Raw genomic sequence first — 7,737 nt, forward strand, 5'->3', positions numbered from 1 at the left:
GACCTTCTGGCGTTCACTACGCGAGCATACAGCATTCGATTTGTGCACCAGTGGTATCAGAGCGAAGTTGAGATCAAGATCTTCCAATTGCTACCCATCTTGTGCGAAGGCGGAGCTCCTGGAATGATCAAGCTCTACGGTCAGTCTCATCGTGAATGGTCGATAAGGGTGGATTCCTGGCGGTCAAGAACCTCTGTTTACAGTCTTTGATCGCGAAGGATTGGCCTGAAACAGCGGAGGACCACGTCAACATCTCCTTCTACCAAGTCTTCTTTTCACAGATCAAAGAGATAAGTTTTAAATTTTCTATTAAGCTTAAAAGCTTCAAGGCTAAGCTTTTAAAAAACTTAGCTCAACAAATTTTAAAATTGGCGCATCAGAGCAGGACCTTAGCGTGATTTCCGCTGGTGAAAAAAATGGGCCCCCCCCCTAAAATTCGTCGTTTCAGTCAAGACTAAGCTTTAAGCTTAGTCAAGCAAGTCTTAAGTCATAACAAACTTCAAGTTGATCAAGTTTCATAAGTTCTGTAACTCTGTAAGTCCAGCAAGTCACCAGAAGTCAGAACTGACTTGTGCCAAAAACTCCCATAAGGGCTGTTCCTGCACAGAAGCACTAAACTGCAAACTTGTTCCCTGGAAGACTCTATTCACATACACAGACTTGCTGAACCAATTTCAGCACACGCAAAAGGTCATACACAGATTTTACGAAGATTTCAAATCCCGCAACTGCAAAAGTCGAAGACCATGAAAGCCAAACAAAAATCTATAAGCCTTGTACACCCGACTTTGAGCTACACTCATCCGGCTAATTGGATTTTGAGAGTGTGAGGTCTTTTGAATTTTTACAGGATGACAGAACAAAATATGGATGATTTAATGGCTAAAGGTGATCTTCCTGAACCTACGATGGAACAAAAGTTGGATTTAATTATGATGCAATTGGACGAAGAACGAAGAGCCCGGCAAGCATTGCAAGTTCAATTGGCCAATTTACAAAGATCGACTACCGACAAAGATGGACCACAACTTGAAGATCTTATCCGACATACCATCGATGCGACTCTCGAAGCTCAATCCATCCGCAAAGAAACAAAGATAAGTAAAAGAAATTTCAAATTCCGTACTTTCACTGGCACTCGAGATGGAAAGATTGTTCTTGCATTCATCAGTCAGTTTGATGATTACTTTCATGAGGAAACATACGCTGAAAAAGATAAAATCAAGTGTGTCACTAATCATTTAGTGGATAGAGCATCTCTTTGGTGGACCGCGGTTCGTAAGAGCATAGATTGTCCCACTACCTGGGAGAGTTTCAAGAAGAAGTTTATGCAGAATTTCCTTCCTCCACAATTCCATGAAAAAGCCATAAAGCAATGGGACCTTCTTCAGCAAAGAGATCGTGAGCCTATTTCTCAGTACACCGAATGCTTTTGGAATGCCTTACTTCAATTACGCATGCTTAAAGACGTACTTGAAGTGACTCACAACCGCAAGCATATGTCTGGATTACTTGGGCATTACTACGCTGAAGTCAATATGTTCAAGTCTGCAACTCTTGAAGATGCAATTTATTTAGCTCATGACACTGAAGACAAGATTCAAGGAAGAGACAAGCGTCCACAACCATTTCAAGCAAATGGTAACTGTGGTTCTAAGCAATTCAATTCAAATTTTAGAAGATTCAATCAAAGTCGATTTCCTTCATCATCTTTCCGTAAGTCTTGGACAAAACCACCTGCTTTGCCATCAAATACCAATCAAAACCCAAAGCCATCTTCACAACCAAATCCTAATATTCCTAGACTTCTTGCCATTGCAAACAATGTATCTAAAGCCAAACCTATAGTGTGTTACAAATGCCATCAACTTGGACACCTAGCAGCCAATTGCCAATCGAAGAAGCCACCTGTCCATATCAACTATCTTGGAGCAATGGAAGATGAAGAACATGAGGAAATGCCTGACTTTACGGAAGATGAGGATGACATTACTACTCCTTCGGATACTTTACCAGGTATGCCAACTCCACATTCTTTGTTGACAATGAAATGTTTAGTGCATGGAAAATAAAAGATTATTTTGCATGATGATGGTAGTACACATGATTTTATTTCTGCAAAGTTAGTGAAAGAATTGAAATTACAAACTGTTCCTACGCATTATCACATTAAAGCAGCATTCTTAGGCACAAGGTATAATGGAACACAAGAAGTGCATGATTTAAAAATTCAAATTGGTGAATACACTGAAAAAAGGAATTTTCTAGTTGTACCATTACAGTCCAGTGATATTATCCTAGGTATGCCTTGGCGTCATCAACATAATCCTGACATAGATTATTCCATGCATTCAATTAATATTCATTTTCAAGGAAAACACATTACATTGTATAGTATGCACGCATCTAATGCTTTTTCACTACTTACTCATACGCAAGCTAAACGTGCATTACACAAAAGTAGTAAATCTTATCTAATTTGGCTAAATGAACTGCAAGCTAAAGAAAAATATATGCACCCTAGGCATAAAGAATTCCTTGCACAATTTAAAGATTGTTTTGCTGAAGATCTACCACTTGGATTACCTCCTTCACATCCTGAAGACCACAAAATAGATTTAATTCCTAGTACACAACCACCTTGTAAAGCACCATATAGGCATAACCAAATAGAGCAGAAAGAAATTAAAAATCAAGTTGAGGAATTATTAAATAGAGGATTGATTAGACCTAGTAGTTCTCCATTTGGCGTACCTGTTTTGTTGGTAAAGAAGAATAATAATACTTATCATATGTGCATTAATTATCATGCCCTAAATAAGATTACTGTAAAGAATAGATATCCAATTCCTAGGGTAGATGATCTTATGGATAAACTATAAGGTTTTGCCATATTTAGTAAAATAGATCTTAAATCTGGTTATCATCAGGTGAGATTAGATAAATCTGACATATTCAAGACTGCATTTAGAACACAATTTGGTCATTATGAATTTCTAGTGATGCCTTTTGGATTGACTAACACACCTGCTACATTTAGTAGAATGATGAATCACATATTTTTGAAATATCAGCATTGTGTTATAGTATTCTTTGATGATATCTTGGTATTCAGTAAAAATGAAAAATAACATTATGAACATCTTTCTTTGGTTTTCAAGTTGTTGAAAGATAATCAATTGTATGCTAATCTGGAAAAGAGTGAGTTCTTTCAAACAGAAATTGAATATCTAGTTCATATTGTGTCATCAGAAGGTATTAAGATTGACCCTAAGAAGATAGAAGCAATATTGAACTGACCTATACCCAAAAATGTGCATGAGTTACGTTCTTTTCTAGGTCTTGCTAGTTTTTACAGGAAGTTTGTGTGAAATTTTTCATTACTTGCTTTGCCTTTGACTAAACTTTTAAAGAAAGGTATTGTTTATCATTGGTCTGATAATCAACTGAAATCTTTTGATTTATTGAAACATGCATTAACCCATGCTCCTGTATTACAACTACCTGATTTTAATAGACCATTCTTTTTAGTAGTTACTGATGCTAGTGGATTTGGAATAGGAGCTATACTTATGCAAGATAATCATCCCATAGCCTATTCTAGCTGTAAATTGAAACCCTTCGAACTTAAATATTCCACATATGATAAAGAATTGTTAGCTATTGTACAAGCTTTAAGACAATGGAAACATTACTTAATGGGTTCTGAGTTTATGATTAAGTTTGATCAACAAAGTATTAGACATTTACTTAGTCAACCCCAAATATCTGATCGACATATCAAATGGACAGCTTTTATTTAGAGTTTTCATCCTCTTATTCAATATCAACCAGGTAAAGAAAATGTAGTAGCTGATGCTTTAAGTAGAAGACCTACCATTCATAATATCTCTGTTATATCATTTGATTCTCTAACTCCTATGAAAGAACCTTATCATCAGGACATTACTTTTCATGCTGATTGGAATAAGTTAGTTGGAAATAACTGGATTCCTATTGATTCACTGTCTTACAATGATGGATTCATGTTTTATGAAAAGAGATTATGTGTTACAATTCCATTTAGATCTTTTATTTTGAATGAGATTCATTGTCCTCCATATCAAGGTCATAGAGATATCATATCTACTTTGCGTATATTGACTGAAGATTTTTATTGGCCACATATGGACACTGATGTATCTAACTTTGTTTCTGAATGTTTGGTTTGTCAAAGAGTTAAGAGACATCATGGTAAACAGTATGGTTTACTTATGCCTTTATCTATTCCATCAAGATGGATTTTATTACTAGTTTACCTAACACCAAAGCTAACCATGATATGATTTGGACTGTAGTAGACAGGTTTAGTAAACAAGCATATTTCATTCCATGTAAGAAAACTTAACAGCGTCTCAGGCAGCACAATTGTTTTTGAAAACTGTTTTCACTAATCATGGATTACCAAAAGTTATTATTTCTGATCATGATTCTAGATTTTGTAACAACTTTTGGATTACTTTGTTTGCTAACCTAGGAACAAAGATTGATTTCTCATTTGCATTTCATCCTAAAACTAATGGACAAACAGAAGCCACTAACAGGAGGCATATTTCACGGTGGATTCTGTGCTATGGTGGATTCCGTGAGGTTTTACGGTGGATTCCGTAAACTTTGTTGACCAGGGCTCATACACAAAGTGGATTCTTTGTGCGAGAAGTTGATGGGGATGCCTATCCTTTTCAAGCGTTTCATTAATTTAGTGTGTACATGATTGATTCCATAGCGGGTGATTCCGCAAAATACATATTAAATTAATAAACGTTTATGAGTTTAGAGTGTGCACTCGTGATAAATTAAGGTTAGGATTGATTTCTAACCAGTTGATTTATTTATGTAGGCAAAGACTGCGAGGTATTCACTTTTGTCGGTTTAATTGTATTATTTTACTAACGATTGTGAATGCTTCAGTTGATGTGTAGAGATAGCAGCAGTGGCCGAGGAAAGCATTGGAGGATAGCGTGTATTCGAGTTATCACTTATATTTTGATGGGCACATACCTTAGGCATGGCGCCTATATTTTGTCGCGCCTATTTATTAAGGCATTGGATATTTATTTATTATTTCGTATGCGCATGGGCGCACGATTATGATATTTGTATTTTGACATTGTATTGGGTATGCCTGACTATTTGGGCGCCTGCCCATTAGCTTTATTTCTATTTTGTTCTAAAGCAAACTCAAAAGCCAAAAGCGTTCTATTTTGTAATTTGGGCTATTATTTGAGCTTGAAGATGATTAATACATAAAATACATGCTTGGTGGAGTGCTCACATAAGGCATGGGGGGAGATTGCACCCAATTGGTCTCTTGTTCATGTCGTGCATGTTTTCTACCTTGAGTTTTGTGCAAAAAGTAGAGTTCTTTTGTTCTTGGGGACCTTCTGGCGTTCACTACGCGAGCATACAGCATCCGATCTATGCACCAGTCTAATATATTTTTTCTCCTCTATAGATGGATTACATCTAAAGAAATTGACAAAGGGTCCATTCCACAAAGGAAGCGCAAATGTATAGAGCTTCTTTGTTTAATGGAGAAGGAGCTTCCAACGTCCTTTTTTGATATCTAGGTTCATGTTCTGATCCATGTAGTGGACGAGATAGAGATCGCCGATGTTGTGAGCATTAGATGGATGTTTTGGGGTGAGAGATTTATGGGAGTTCTAGAAAATTATGTACGCAAAAGGGCAAAACTAGAGGGTTCCATGGCCGAGGGATGGGCACTCGAGGAATGCATGTATTATATCTCTAAATACCTAGAGCCAACTAATGAGGAGGCTCCATGTGCATGGACAACTAAGTCTTCTTCTACCATGTTAGACAAGTTATTGTCTAGTTAGGGAGTCCCTTTCGCCCTCAAGGTCCAAGACAAATTGGATATATCTACTTTCATAGTCTACAATAGCGAATGCATGCAATAGTTCGTTGATGAGTACAATGCAAAACTTGCAAGCAAACAAGTTGGTAGATGTAGAAAGAGGAGATCAAGATGTCAAGCCAATGTAAATGAAGGTGAGGGCACACCTTCTTTCATGGATTGGATATGCACCCCTATGCAATGGGCGATTAGAAATCATAGGCCTATCTCAGATGAACAGAGAGAGTTTATGATTGGGTGTGAAAGATAGGCAATCTTTTTAAAAAAAGTTTCGAGAACTCTGAACTAAACAAGTGGATTTTATATCAATTACTGTTTTATGGTTTATTTGTTAGTTCAGGGTTGCATGTATACAAACATGTGGGCTTATGGACAACATCAAGGGTGAAGAATATTGACGACTTACGTCTCACTCAAGATTCTTGTGTGTTGCCTCTTTCAAGCAAGTATCATGTGCAAGTTCAAGAGACACAAATCTTGTCGACATTGAACTTGGCTACGTGGGAACCATAGTAGGCATTTATGAAGTATCCTATCATAACTTCAAGCATGTAAATAAAAAAACTCTCTTGAATTGTGTAATCATGACATCTAGACTTCTTTAATTTATTCATAATTCTAAAGCTTCAATTCACGTGTTTTAATAGGTGGTTTTGAAGGTGGATTGGTTTTGAGCAAAGTACAAAGGTAGTAATGCCACAATGAGATAAGAGCAATCCGGATTTTGGTTTGTCGATTCCTCCAATTTAATATAGGATTCAAAGGAGCCATATATTTTGCTAGTTCATGTTGAACATACGTTCTTCTACAAGAATGCAGATGCTCATCCTTGGTGGCAAGTTGTGCATGTCCAGCCTAGAGGTCCACAGTTGTTTGATAGCACTGACATAGTGGCTGATGATTGGGATGAATTGATTTCACCTTCCGATCAAAATGCATCAACGTCGAATAGTCATAGAGTTATTCTTTCTGATCATGATGACCTTGTTGACGTTCAAAATGAGAAAAAGCCACACTTTGACATTGTAGACACCAAAACAGGAGGAAACAATGGACGCCAAGCCTGCGATGGAAATGAACATCAATACAAGTTTAACAACTGAGGAGATTGATGAAGTCAAAAAGGATAATGAAGATGAGATTCTATTGACAATCAATCTCAGAGATGACAATGAGGATTACTAGCATTAGTCAAAAAACCTATGAATCAACCAATTTCGAGGGATGCTTATTATTTCCAACACTTGGTAATGTATCCAACTCTTAATATTTCATTATGTGAGCATGATTTCTTTTTTTCATTGTACTCTTACAAACAAGGGAGGGTGGATGGGGAGTCTCGTGGTGATAGCCAAATATGGCTAGTGTTAGGGTTCAATTCCCCTCAGACTCTTTCATATGGGATAAGCTTAATGCCCGTATCCATTCCTTTCTCTTTCTCTTATGTACTACAATCGTGATTGCCCACATAGAGCACTTGATGGTGGCTAAGGAGATATGGCTAGAGCTGGACAAAATGTACAACCAGGTGACTGTCATGAAGAGGGTTTTGTTGGATGTTCAGATGCAGACTTTGAGTCCAAACAAGTCATCTTCAATGCGGGAGCACGTCAACAAGATGAGGCAGCTTGAGATGCAAGTGCACAATGCGGGGAAGGTGATCACTTTTGAAGATAGGGTGATAACATTACTATCCCAATTACGACCACGGTTCGGTGCATTTTATTTTACCTTGATTGCTTCAAGAGACGGACAGCACATGACTCCTTCGACGGATGGTGTTGCGCATTTGCAACCTACGTGTGGATAGATTCTCATTG

General features: G+C 37.3%; 1 pseudogene; it reads left to right on the forward strand.

The window, feature by feature from the left end:
• Window positions 1-7,102, forward strand: part of LOC148013771 (uncharacterized) — an 89,708-nt pseudogene extending 82,606 nt beyond the window's left edge.
• The last annotated feature ends 635 nt before the right edge of the window (window positions 7,103-7,737 follow it).

The sequence above is a fragment of the Lygodium microphyllum genome, chromosome 26 (genome assembly GCF_053477565.2).
Source record: "Lygodium microphyllum isolate KBCC chromosome 26, Lygodium_microphyllum_v1.1.10, whole genome shotgun sequence".
NCBI classification, from domain to species: Eukaryota; Viridiplantae; Streptophyta; class Polypodiopsida; order Schizaeales; family Lygodiaceae; genus Lygodium; species Lygodium microphyllum.